Source organism: Patiria miniata, unplaced genomic scaffold (assembly GCF_015706575.1).
Source record: "Patiria miniata isolate m_02_andy unplaced genomic scaffold, ASM1570657v1 HiC_scaffold_18, whole genome shotgun sequence".
NCBI classification, from domain to species: domain Eukaryota; kingdom Metazoa; phylum Echinodermata; class Asteroidea; order Valvatida; family Asterinidae; genus Patiria; species Patiria miniata.
The window spans coordinates 7,900,789-7,901,171 of NW_024037056.1; positions in this window are offsets into that span (position 1 = coordinate 7,900,789).

A 383-nucleotide genomic window follows, 5' to 3' on the forward strand; every position below is an offset into this window, starting at 1 on the left:
ACACCTCTTATTTTTAAAACATTTGCATCTGCCCAATAGGCATATATTTTTTTTCGACTGAACATTCATGTACATTGTAACAGTACATGTGAAATCATGAAAAAAAAAGTTTCGGAAATTGTATTGGGCCATCAAATGTCAGTCTCAGTTTGCCTTTTGCTATCAGTTCATTAAAGGGCAACTGCGTCCTAAATCCCTGAATGTTCATGTTTTGGATTGTTTACTTAAATCCTATTTCAAACATCTGGTTGAAAGGAAACCAACCTAATGTCTTACTGTTCCCGAGAAAAGCAAAAAAAAACGGTTGTTTACATCGGACACGATGGAGTACGCATACGTTTTTTTGTGTCGTTTTCAGTCAATGTAGGATACACGTTGTGTAT